Source organism: Charadrius vociferus, unplaced genomic scaffold, assembly GCF_000708025.1.
Source record: "Charadrius vociferus isolate BGI_N301 unplaced genomic scaffold, ASM70802v2 scaffold906, whole genome shotgun sequence".
Classification (NCBI taxonomy): domain Eukaryota; kingdom Metazoa; phylum Chordata; class Aves; order Charadriiformes; family Charadriidae; genus Charadrius; species Charadrius vociferus.
Genome location: NW_009648878.1, coordinates 1,206,832 through 1,219,842, shown reverse-complemented (window position 1 = coordinate 1,219,842; position 13,011 = coordinate 1,206,832). Strand labels below are relative to the sequence as shown.

The following is a 13,011-nucleotide window of genomic DNA, read 5'->3' as shown; positions in this document are numbered from 1 at the left end:
TTTACCAGGACCTAATGTCAAAAAACTCTTGGAGCAACACAGTTGTTTCATCAGAACCAGTAGGAGCTTTGCCATCTGCTTCAAGGAGGCCAGAACTGCAACACAGACTTTCTCAAAATAACCGTGGAAAGTTAAATTCCATTTCTACCTCACAGATACCAATCTATCAGCCAAGGCTTTTTAAAAAAAAGCAATGTCAGCCCTGTACAAATAACACCCACAAGACCTGGGATGTTCAAAGATTCCCATCTGCCTTGGTGAGGACAAAAGGCACAGAAATAAAATTATATCTGCTAAAAGTCAGAGTGAGTTATGCCTTAAGAGTTGTATAAAAACACTTAATATATACCAAAATAGACCCAGTAAGCCAGTAAGATTACTTCAACAAAATAAATAATGAGACAGCAAGGTGAGAAATAAGATACAGTGGTCCCCAAAACAAAGTGAATCCTTACTTCACTTTTGAATGGGAACAAAAATGTTGAATGCGGAGGAAAAAAATTATAAAACTGAGTGCAAGAAAAGAGACGTTGTGACAGGAGAAACAGAAACAATTCAAAGAGCTTAACACATTCAAGACATGGCTGAGTGTGAGGTGAAGAGGATATGCATAAATCATCTTACTGAAAGAAGCGGCATTTGAAAAATAAGCCCAGCATCAAGAGTTTTAATAAACTGATGAAACTCCCCAAACTATGCCAGAATACCTCGTATTTCTATATTTAATACACAGGCCCAAGCTATTGCACTGCTGACAAAGCAGTACTATGTGAAACTTCAGAATTTTAAAGATAACAATAAATTAAGCAACAGAGGTAAATGAAAAATTGGATAAAACACAAAATAAATAAATCACGCCAGACCAAACAGATGTGTCTCTTTATTAAAAATAGCTAGATTTCTAGCCAAGAAAAATGAGTAGCTCTACTGAACCATCTGAATTTCAGTCAAGTATTTGACAGTGCCATAGGAAGTTACTTAAAACAGGAGACATGGGGAAGAAAGGGAGGAACTGGCAGAGATGGAGAAACCTGCAGCTTGCCTGGGAGCACTGGGCTACGAGGAGAGCCCAGGGAGCCATCAACTGAACCTCAATGAATATTTTCATTACCAAAACCAGAAGGGTGTAGAAGGTGGCTGGTATGAGCTGCCAGAGAAACTGGATCAAAGTTAACGGTGCAAAGGGTAAGGGACCAGGAAGGGTTTCTGCTCACAGCTGGTCAGCTGGTGCGACAGGTCCACGCCTACTATATGACCACATACTGCTATGATCCACCAAGGAGATACTGACACAAAAAAAGGCAATTTTAACCATATGACTGCACCGCAAAATATTTCCAGTGGAAGGCAAGAAAGATTAATTACACCACAGAAGGCAGTTACCGAAGCCTTACTTGGCATACAACGTACAACACTGGTTACCCAATTAGGAAATGGATGAAAAAATGAAAGAGTAGGGTATTACTAGTATGATCAAGGACTTCCCACTGTTTTAGGAGAACAGGCTAGGACTGCCTGACTGACTCAACCTCACAAAGGGAGGGAGGATGGGGAGGGAAAACCCCATGTAAGTGCATTGGGAACCAGTCCTTGTGGTGGCGGTGCAGTTTGTGAAGGTAAAGGAGAGAGCCGTCATGAGGCAAATGTGTGCAAACCAGCCGTGAATACATCTGGGCTGGAGTAAGACCAAGGTTCCTAACCATCAGAGCCATCAGGTTCCAGAAATATCTTTCAGTGCAGTGGTTTATGGGAAGATAATGTAAAATATGACTGAGGACCAGAGTAGGGGACCCAGGGAGCCCAATCCACTTTTCTAGTCCCACACAGCACAGCTTCTACATACTCCTCAAGGGAGGCAAGGGAGCTACCCTAGGACATCAAGGGTGAAAACCCTGGCTCCTGAGGAGCCCCTGACAAAACACACCTGACAGCAATGTGCCCTGGTGGCCAAGAAGGCCAATGGCATCCTGGGGTGCGTCAAGAAGAGCTTGGCCAGCAGGTCGAGGGAGGTCATCCTCCCTCTCTACTCTGCCCTGGTGAGGCCGCATCTGGGGTACTGCGTCCAATTCTAGGCTCCCTGGTTCAGGAAGGACAGGGAACTACTGGAGAGGGTCCAGCAAAGGGCGACAAAGATGATTAGGGGATTAGAACATCTCTCTTATGAGGAAAGGCTGAGGGACTTGGGTCTTTTTAGTCTGGAGAAGAGAAGACTGAGGGGGGGATCTTATTAATACTTATAAATACTTAAAGGGAGGGTGCCAGGGGGATGGGAACAGTCTTTTTTCAGTGGTGCCCAGTGATAGGACAAGAGGTAATGGGCACAAACTTGAACATAGGAAGTTCCATCTTAACATGAGGAGGAACTTCTTTCCTCTGAGGGTAGTAGAGCGCTGGAATAGGCTGCCCAGAGAAGTTGTGGAGTCTCCCACTCTGGAGACATTCAAAACCCGCCTGGATGCCATCCTGTGCAACCTGCTGTAGGTGACCCTGCTCTGGCAGGGGGTTTAGACTAGGCAATCTCCAGAGGTCCCTTCCAACCCCGACCATTCTGTGATTCTGTGCCTGTAACACAGCCTAATCCTCACTCACCAGGTCTAGGCAAATCCTGCAGCCCAGGCATCTGCAGAAGTCCCAGAGCTAATGAGAGCTCCTCATGGCTTGTGTTCCCCCCAAGACTACATGGCTTTTGGGGCTGCTGCTCACACAGCCGTGACCAGCAATTTAAAACCATAGACTCTTGACAAGGATTTCTGGAGGGAAATCCAAGTTAGGAGTATGTAGGACAATATTTACTGCTGAGGAAATTCTCTGGAGCTTGTATCATTCCTCCTTTGCCCTAACCCAAAGAGCTGGACAGATTGACACAGGGACCAGCCAATGTAGCATGGTACAGAAGCCTACTCCTAGTGGGCAGATAAATCCACAAAGTCAAGCTCTTTTGAGGAGACAATTATGTCTCCTAAAAGTGGTAGTTCTGCATCGGTGCAGTGCTGCACAAGACCTCCTCAGGTCCTTCTCTCAGCAAGAAGGGCTCATCAGCTCGGCTGCAGCCTCCTGCTGCTGCACAGAGTCAGTTTCTGCTCAAGAAGTGGCTTGAGTCGCACTGGAGACTCTCTGTCCCCTTGTCCCCTGCGCAGGGTATGACAGGCCAGCTGCACGCCCTCTCCTAATGGGGTCTCATTTAACCTTCTCTCCGAAAACCGAGGAAATGATTAGTCTGGAACTCTAAGCCGAGATTTGTGTAAAACATACCATCTGGGTATGCTGCTATCAAGTTCACTTTGGAATTAAAAATAGCAAGAGAAATTTCACATGGAAGATTAAGTGCGTTAGTAGATCGTATAACCTTGCTCCAGACCAAGCCATGCTGTAAACCATTTTCAGCCCTCGGCATAAAACATACAGGCAGTGCCATCAAAACATTTAGTTATGTAAAGATCAACATCTACCGAACGCTCAGGTTACAAGCATATTTTCCTGAGAAATGAATGGCAGTCTTACAAAACAAAACAAGGACGACGATAACATTTCTTGTGCTTTAAAGCTGATCTCCGAGTGTCTTGCTGCTGAGCACAAGACCTAACATATCAACCTAACAGGCTTGACATTTAATAAGCCAAGTTTATTTCTAGAAAGTGAGCTGGAAATTAAATCTCATGGTTGCAGTTGGCACACTGTGCAGAAGAGGAATCTTACGATGACTGCATTTAATTTTTGCCCTATAGCTTTCATCCTTCTAATTGGTATATTTAAGTGCTCTTAATCACTTAAGCATTGAATCTACCGCAGTGATAAATCTCCAGTTTAGACTCCACAATAATAAATCTTTGTCTTCTCAGAGCAGCTGGCGAGTTTTGATTTGGACTTTGAATTTAGACCCTTTCCTCAGGCTTCACAGTAACAACTTGTTTGTTCTGTCTGCTGAAAGCATGACATTAACTCTTGTCTTTAAATGCATTATCGTTGCTTAAGCTTAGTGTTCTCGCTCTTAAAATTGGTTGCCCTTCTGCAGTGGCCAACTAGAAACACACAAAAAAAATCCAATTAGCCTGTGCTGGGAGTTCACAAAGCAACTTTCACTCATTAGTATTTACACAGCATCACTGGTCCACATGACACTTCAGAGACACGAGGACGAGAGGGAGTTTATAATACAATCTTTCAATAGACGCTTCCAGTGCCACAAAGAGCTAATTTAAAAACAGGTGGAAGGGGCCTTCAGACACCCCCTTTAATATCCAACGGAGGAGCAACATCCCCGTGACCACCTCACAGGCTGGCCACGGGACCAAGATAGGTTTTAATCTTAAGTTCTTTGACAAATGCCCTAAATATGTTCCTGAAGTAGCTCCTGAAGTAGCTCTGGCAAAAAAAGGTAAAACTTAGATGCGGCCATCAAATTGCAAGAGGGAAAACTGCCTTTGGACCGAAGAGACGGGGGACTCTATCCCCAGTTTTGCTACAGGCTTCCTGCGGTACCTTAGCATACTATTTATGCCCCAGTTGTTAAGAATTCATGCCCATTAATTACCTTTGCAGTAAACCCCTGGACCTATGCTTGCAGAACAAATCAAGCCACTGAGGACTTGCAGGGTCGGGGTCTCATTTCCCTGTGCCTCCGTCCTCCCCGTACAGTCTAACGTAACTCTCAGCTGTATGTTGAATGTGCAGATGTCTGGAGCAGGGGCTTATTTTGTTAAATATAAAACATCATCTTAAATAATTAGCCTTGTCATAAAAAAAGCTGAAGCCTGACTTGTGACTGCTGCACAAAAGTCACCACCTTCATTTTCTGACAGTGAAGTTCATTTCTGCAGATTTAAGTCCAGCAGAATCTGCTCAGTCATCCAACATAAGTTGCCACTTAGGTGGTTTTATTTGCTTTGCCGCTTGCCAACAAGACAAATAACTCTCCCTCAAGCCCAGAGCTTGCCAGCTGACCGAGCTACGCACAGAAACCCTGCACTCGGTGGCGACGGCGGTCTGGCACATGCACAGAAGTCCTGGCACATCCAGGGACTGTCGGAGCCCCCATGCTTGCACAACGCACCTGCACACCCACAGCAATGGCTTCCAGCTGGGTGTTGGGGTTTTTATCTCAACACGACAGTGTTTTTACTAGTCAGCTCTCCTGTTTATCACAGGCCATTAGATTTCCCTGCCATTCCCCCTGTGTTGAGCTTGGCAAACCTCATTGCGCTGACGGTCTTAGCGCCACAATAGCCAAAGCCGCAAAGCCAGCGCATCGCTTGCCATAGCAGTTGGGTCCAAACACCCACGTCTTCAAAAAACTCTGTTAAAAACACACTTTGCACGTGAATTCCTCTGGATTCAGCTTGCAGCCACCCATTCTCATTAGATTTGTTTCCCCCATATTAAAGGCTACTTTAGTACCTGTTCTTTTCTTCCCACCATATAGTTTCCAGTGTAAGCAACCACCTCTCAGTTCTTCGTTTCTATTAAAGCGAGGGCATTGCACGCAGCATCTCTCCCAGCCAGGCTGCAACTTCAGACCACAGATGATTTGGCCCCAGTTCTGCCAAGTGTAACACATACATTTTAGCTCCAAATACTTAGGAAGCTCACTATATGTTTGTCAACTAGATTAAAGCTCTTACTCCTCCTTGGCTCCTGTCAAGTTGCTTCTGGAGCTTCTCTGTGATTAGATAAACAGTCCCAGCTTCCTTACGCCACGGATGGGTTTTTGCTAGACTCTGCGTACCTCCTCTCAGAGATGCTGCAGTTTTCAGAATCCATTTTAAAACACAGGCACCCCCAAAAAAAATCCTGTTTTGTCCAACATCATCTTCCGGATTCCTGCTAGGTGTTGCTCTCCAGGCAGGCATCACATCCTTCTGTCCTTCACTTAATGTATATAAATTTGGCACAGGATTATGTATTTCTCTCTCTTTTCAGTCCTTCAGGCACTGACACCACATAGCACTTAGTGCATCTTTCACAAATGCAAATTTACCATCTAGATTTTTGCATTTACTTTGCTTACAAAGTAACCACAGGGGAAAAAAATATCTATTTTAAATGTTTCCATTAATTTAGAATCATAGTATTTTCCTGGCTGCTCAGACAATTAGGACCTGTGACCTCTGTGAACAATGAGGCTTATATTCTTTTGGGCTAAATTTATCGAGGCACTCAGTGGATGCTTTGAGAAAATCCCACTACATATATGCAGTTTTAGGAGCACTTCTGAGGATTTTCATCAGCACACAGAGGACATTAGGCTTCAGTTAGGAGCTGGCAGTACAACTCCATGGTTGTATATCAGCCAGTGTTACAGTAAGCTCACTCAAGATTTTATCAAATATTATTTTGAAGGCTCTGGCTTACATATTTCCCCTGAAATACCAGCTGCAAATCTTCTAGAGCTTTTTTAGTATGAAAGTCAGTTTCTTAAAGAAATATTTTCTGAAACCCTTGCATTTGCTACAAACTTCCCTCAGTTTCCTGCATTTGATGCTGATTGAGAAATTAAGCTCAATCCAAAAAAAAAAATCAAACTCATGAAGAAATGCCAAAAATTTGTAGAAAACAAATGTCCTCCTGTATCATTGTATGCTGCGTCCATCAGGAAATGATCTAACAAGTTTTGTTAGGGCTCTTCCCCCATTTTGCTGCAAGAATCCCAAGTTTCATCTATAAAGACTTTTGTCAAAAATGGCACGCTACTTTCATGCCCATTATATTCTTTTCCATAAAAATTAAAGAGAGAATTTCCAAGCATACTATGCTGAAAAGACGTGCTTAAAATGGTTAAAATCTGCTGTACAATAACCTCTTGAATATTAGCCTACATCCAAGCAACAACTAATTCTTTGCAAAACCCACAAAAGCAGACCAAAGAAACCTCTAACATCCAAACCCCATCTGGAGGCTCAGCACCGCTACAAATGCTTCACGGTGCTGTAATTGATACAGCTGAAAAAATAGGTTAACAGTAAACAAAACACTCTCTAATTCCATTAGGACTGCAGAAAAATAAGGTCAGTATTTAGGAAAGACTTCAGTTCCATTCTGAGAAACACAAAAATTAAAAGATTTGGGGTCAGTGGGCAAACTATCTATACGTAACTGATATGGTTTATTCTATGAGATCCATATGCAGAATTATTGCTGACCTTGCCAGAAGCTGTCACATATTTAAAATTTTACTTTCAACAGTCTATTTCATACGGGGGGGGAAAAAAAAAAAAAGGAAGAACACTGCTCTTGCAGGGAGTTACAGGTTTCTCCATCTCCTTTTGATAGCATTGGAATTTTGCTCCAGGTTTTCTGTGGTCCCATCACCACAGTTACTTCTGCAGTTCACACAGCAGACACTTCCAGGGAAACCCATCACGACGATGGCAGACAATTTTGAAAGAAGGCCAAGCAACTACCAGCAAGTCCACGAAAGTAAAAATAACTGTCCTTCCATTCTTCTCAAAATAAAGAAGCTGGTCACTCATTTTTAATCCATTTGAAATTCCCTGGCCTTCATCAGGTTAATGTTTTCCAAGCCTCATGATCACCTCCGCGGGCTTAAATTAATGAAGGGGAACAACACCTCCTGGCCATGCTGTCAAGATGCTATCACAGCAAACACACACATTGCGACGCGCATGGTGGCTACGGTGACCAAGCACACGGCGCAGGTGCCAGCAGCCACGCTCCACGGCCGGGGAGGACAAACCCCAGGGCCTCTGGTCCTGGCCCCACACCAACAACAAGCCTTCTGCACTAAGGGTGGTTTATCACCGTAAGTCTGCGCACAGGCAGCTCCAGATGGCCAAATGTCACCAGCAGGAAAAAAGTGACCATTAGTTAAATTTTAATAACGGGCAAATGCTTTCTGCTGCTGCTTGAATTTGAGACGAAGTGAGTGACAAGTTACTTATTTCTCACATTGCAGCCTATTGGAGCACATTGCACCGGTGCCCAGTATATAGATCTGCAAGGTCAGGAAGGCCAGAAAGGAAAGATCAGAAAGATGAGATGAGCTTCACTGACAGCAACCACCACCCCAAAGGCAGCACAGCCTAAACCTGAGTGGCATGCTCCACCTCTTCGTCTCCCTCAGTCTTTCTGCTTGTAAAGTCACACCCAGCTTTCTTGCACGGTTAAATACTGGATAGTTTTCATAAAAAGAGGGTTCAACAAGACAGGAGCGGTCCGAGCACTGTATTTGCCGAAGCCTGTGCCATGCACACATCTGTAAATGCATTGGAGGTGGAGCAGATCACCGTAGCATCTGGCTGCCTAGAAACCTCTCCGTTTTGTGGCTTCAGAAAGACTCTTGGATGAAGAGCAAGTGTTGTTATCCTGATTTTACAGGGAACAGAGGAGACATCTGCTCGTTTGGAACATGTCCGACGTTTGGAACACGTCCGCGCCGTTCTCCTGCCCGTGCATGCAGAAACCCTGACTGTGAGTGAGTAACCCAGTGTTGGCCAATGCTGTGAAGGTGCTGCACATCAGCCTCTCTTTTCCCTTCTCCAGATGGCCAGCACCACACGTGGTGTTTCAGGCTCTGGGCTCTAAGAGAAGCCTATTGCATGGTCACAAATCCCACATTAATTAAAATCCCAGGTAATTATTCCGTAGGTATGTCAGAATAAAAAGAAGAAAAACACCCCGTTCCCCAGAACACAACTTTGTCACAACCACCAGCTCCTCACCAAGGTGGGTGACGTGGTCTTCCTCCTCCAGCTGCGGTTCTCCTGGGCTCGCTGACCTCAGGGGCCCAGCAGGACAACGTGACTTGCTTTCTTTGATGCTGTAGGTTTCTAACCCTCCCTTCTCTAGATGTTCACCTGCTGACAGCATAGGGTCTTGCTCCAGTGCAGTTGAAGCAGGATGTCCCGCAGAAAGCTGATAATACTCTACAGACACCAACTGAGCTAGATGCAACCCAGAGCTCATACCCATATATTTATTATTCACAATTTTGGGAGATCTGTTCTTCTGATTTCTCTACCCTCAGCAACTCAAAGGTTTCCTCCTGCCTCGCCTCATCACAAGCCACTTGCACTTAATGCTCTGCTTATTAAACCCGTCTTTCTGCTGCACTTTGAAAGGACAAATAAAATCATCAGAAACTGTTTAACTTGTGGGACTGTCTCCTTCTTAGGATACGAATAGAAAGCCAAACTGTTATGTCAGGAAAAACAAGCAGGGTTGCACATTTTTAGAAGAGGTGTGTCTTAGTTCAGATTAAAGTGGCATTCAGAAATAGTGCAAGTGCCAACATGGGAGGCAAATACAGCTTGTTACATAAAATAATCAAGTTTATTTTAATTATTTTGGAACAAGATGACAAAATCCACTTCCTCAACTACTTATTCTGTATTTAATATTTTAGCCTGCCATATTAAGTCTCTTCTCTTGCTTCCTGGCTAAAGGTATGGTAGTGTTCAAACAGTTCAAACACTCCTATTCATAAAGGATTTTATGATTTGATGTGTACATCAAACTTCAACAAAATGCAAAAAAAAACCCCATGAAACAGCAGAATATGATTTAACATGAATATTTTTATATGACAGGCTAAATTTCTTTTTGATGATACCACAGTAATCTATTCCAGTGAGGATACTGAAATTACGCTTGCCCCAAACCATGAGGGCATTCAAGCCTGGGAACCCAACGAAACACAAAGGGTGACAGCAGGGCTACCAAATGCTGGGGGCATGCACATCTGTACAACATCAAAAAAGAGGGGAAAAAAAGGCCCCACACTTCATCTTAATAAAACTTACCCCTAGAAGTGACCACTGGACTATTTGGTGAAACCATCCGCAACGACTCTGCCCGCTGCCCACTGCCCACGTCCTCAGTGAAAACCGATTTCAGGCTGTGTGAACACCAGCGACATGTGTTTCGCCGTCTGATTTGAAGACTTTCAGACACAGGAAACCCAAAGGTTCCTATAGCAGCTGATCCATAGTTCATTAAAAACTACATTGAGTTCGCCCCCTGCTTCCAGTCATCAATTATTCTTCTTCTCATGATTAAAAGGCCATTTATTTCTCCCCTCTGACAATACCTCCTTAGTCTAATCTAGTCATCTCTCAAGCAAAATCTCTTATTCTGATGCTTCTTTCTGGCCCTTAAATAATTTTTCCGCTACCTTCTCCAGCTTTTCAACTTCCTTTTAAAAATATTGACATCAGGCATGGAAAAACAAAACTCACACAGCGGTAGGAAGTGCCAGTCCCTCTGGCAGGTATCCTGCCTTACATGCCACACTAGTCCTTCCCATCGCAGCAGCCCTCTGGGGACTGGGGTTAAGGTGTTTGATCTAAATACCGAAAACCTTTTCAAATCCCTATTTCGTGAGGTGCAAATCATACCTGTGGAACTGCATTTCTCTCGCTGGCTGTCTTAAGCCTGTGTCTGGTAGTACTGAAAACCAGTTTGTTTGACCTCAACTCACCAACAGATCCAGCTTGTTCTGGGAAAATGCCCAGTCATTGTTTTTAATCACCTTATTATTTATTTACGTCATGCAAAAGTTTTAGTAGCAACGTTTACACTTTTGTTTTGCCATCACTGAGATCCCTGTGATTAGTGTCACAGCTGGGGCCAGTTGCTGGGGTACGTTACGAGCAACCTTAAACCAATGACAGTATCTTATTGTGATCGATTGGGGGAGAAAAGAAAACCCATAATAAATCACTGCATTTTTAATCCATGCACAAAAGCTTTGAAAAACAAAACAAAAAGCCTCACGTTATTGCCAGTGCTGATTTTTTAATAAACCCTATTTAAGAACAGATGATGCATAAAGGCCATATTGTGCCTATTGTTGTCCCCTGGTAACTCATTTTCATCACGCACTTTGGGACTTACTGGTAATTTGTTCAGTCTCTTTAACTCCATCAATGCTTAAAACACACAGCTGTGGAAATCTCTCCCATTTACAGATCTCATATTGTCATTTTACTTGCATTTTGGGACATTTTGACGAAAACCAAGATGACTCAGCTGAAGACGGCTGGAGTAACATTTCAAATGAGAAAGTGCGTCAAGAATTAGCTCGTTCAAACTCAGGAAAAAATCAGAGGGGTTTCATTAGGCCTCAGATGGACGCCTGTGATTTTTTCCCAATAGTGAAAATGACAATATAAAGCATTCTGACATTTTTGCTTGACAACCACAGCCTGCAACGTTTACCTGGGACACATGCATTGCATAAATTATTAAGAATCAAGCAACAAGAATTACATCCTGTTCTAATCAGTGTGCAGCAATGTCAAAAGCATATTTTTTCAAAGACATATTGAGAAAATTTGACCGAAATTCTATTTAAAAGTCATTTTTAATTGTGTTTATGCTTAAAGTGAAAACTACAGTATGCTGAATCTTTTTTTTTTTTTTTGTAATTCTTCTTTGATGCTGGATTTGCCAAAGGCTTATCAAATGAGAACAGGCCAGAAAGACGGGCAAAGAGCACTCAGATAATGTTCGGTTTCCCAGCAGCAGGGATGCCGCGTGGGTTACAGCTCATCTGCCCCCAAAACAAATAGCCTTCTCCGGGCGGGGGGGGGGGGGGGGGGAAGGGGGAGGAAATTAAATGATCCCAGTAGATAGGAAGGAAGAATAAGCAACTTCAAGATAAAGACATAACTGCCCTATTCAGACCGGCCAACACTACGTAAGTTACTGCTGATGCAGTAGAGCAGTGGCATACGACCATAGTGAGTCTTAACAGTCAAAGCAAAGTCCATTGCAACCGTGATAATCTCCCAGCAAACTTGCACCCTTACTATTTATTATCATTCAGAAGAATAAGCGGTTATCTAATCTTTATCAGAAACACAATAAAAGTTTTAATCCTGTTACAAAAAAAATGCTTGAGTATAATATAAATTGTACAGGGAAAAGTACTACTTCTACTCTATATACTCCCCGAACACACACAGGTTCCCCATAAAAAACAAGGTCCGTTTTTATCCTTCAAAGAAACTAAGAATTTTCCACAAATATAATTTTCCTTTGGAATCCATCAAACACACAGATGACACCTGCTCCTAAGAAAGCCCCCAGAAAGAATGAACTGCCCTGCAACTGACGACGGGTCTGTATTTATATACTTACTCAGTCTGCATCAAAGATAAGCCTGTTATGGAACTGAATTGAGACCAGGTGCACACGAGATGTAAATTACTTTTGGTTGCTCCTGGCTTAGGCGTGTGAACTGAGCAAGCTGCACATTCTTACTCAAGCCCCTGAAATTCTCAGTTATTCTCAAAAGTACAGAAAAAGCATGACATGGTTGGGGAAACAGCAGTTTTGCTATTTATCATAGAATGGTTTAGGTTGGAAAGGACCTTAAAGATCATCTAGTTCCACTCCCCCTGCCGTGGGCAGGGACGCCTCCCACTAGACCAGGTTGCCCAAAGCCCCATCCAGCCTGGCCTTGAACACCTCCAGGGATGGGGCATCTACAACTTCTCTGGGCAACCTGTGCCAGTGCCTCACCACTCTCAGAGTGAAGAATTTCTTCCTATCATTTACATAGTAAACCCAGGATAAATAGCTCAAGCCACTATTTGGAAATCAAATGATTTGGGGGTTGTTTTTTTATTTTTTTTTCTCCTCAAAGAGCATGCCAGTCAAAAAGCAGTATGTTGACTCCTTTAGGAAAAGTCCAGCGTGCAACACAACTCCAGAAAACAGCAAGCTAGGGCACAGCCACAGTTGACCCTATACTCCTTAAGTCCTCTGGACTTCTTTACCTCCACTCAGAAGCATAAGAGAGGAGACAGAGAAGCTCCTCCAGTGCCACCACAGCCCTTAACCCCCAGCAGGCAGAAGCAGGTACGCTGGCAGAAGGACCGAGCGCGTCGCAGCATCCCTCTGGTAGCTCACCCCAGCGGGCAGGAGACAGTTTTTTTTAAGCCCAGCAGATGATTTTTCCACACCACACAAAAGCTGGCGTTTCTGCAGCGCAACTCCAAGCCTCCCAGCTCCGGCGGGGCAAACTCGCAGCTTCAGCTCTCCCAATTCCCC

General features: G+C 43.7%; 1 protein-coding gene across 1 annotated transcript in view; it reads right to left on the bottom strand.

Moving 5' to 3' along the window:
* The window catches only part of ST7 (suppression of tumorigenicity 7), a 153,769-nt gene that overhangs the window by 140,403 nt on the left and 355 nt on the right, over window positions 1-13,011 (bottom strand). The window lies entirely within an intron of this gene.